Raw genomic sequence first — 380 nt, forward strand, 5'->3', positions numbered from 1 at the left:
CCCCCCAGCGCTACCAAGGCGCTTTTCTTCCTCCGCCCGCCCGGAGCTGGTCCCGGGCCCGCCGAGCTGCTGTGCGGGGATCTGCCCGCAGAGCCCCTGGCGCACTTCGCCGCGCTGGTGGAGGAGGTAAGGGGGAAAAGGCGACGCCGGGGTCTGTAGAGCCCAATGAAACCTCCTAAATCCTGAGCCATGGGGGCTCTGGGCGTCTCCCAGTAGTGTCCGTGGGGGATGAGCCACGTTACACAGTCACAGGATGCAGTCCTGAGAATGAGAAGCTGTGGCTGCCCCATCCCTGGAAGTGTTCAGGGCCAGGGTGGACGGGGCTTGGAGCAGCCTGGGATAGTGGAAGGTGTCCTTGCTCGTGGCAGGGGGGGGGACAC

General features: G+C 65.8%; 1 protein-coding gene across 1 annotated transcript in view; it reads left to right on the forward strand.

Annotated features, from left to right (window-relative positions):
* Positions 1–6: 6 nt before the first annotated feature.
* LOC108447511 (dynein heavy chain 9, axonemal-like) overlaps positions 7–380 on the forward strand; it is a 16,230-nt gene continuing 15,856 nt past the window's right edge. The window contains exon 1 of the mRNA XM_017737701.1: positions 7–126. The gene's annotated coding sequence lies outside the window, so the exon portion shown is untranslated. The remainder of the gene's footprint in view (positions 127–380) is intronic.

The sequence above is a fragment of the Corvus brachyrhynchos genome, unplaced genomic scaffold, assembly GCF_000691975.1.
Source record: "Corvus brachyrhynchos isolate BGI_N302 unplaced genomic scaffold, ASM69197v1 scaffold236, whole genome shotgun sequence".
Classification (NCBI taxonomy): Eukaryota; Metazoa; Chordata; class Aves; order Passeriformes; family Corvidae; genus Corvus; species Corvus brachyrhynchos.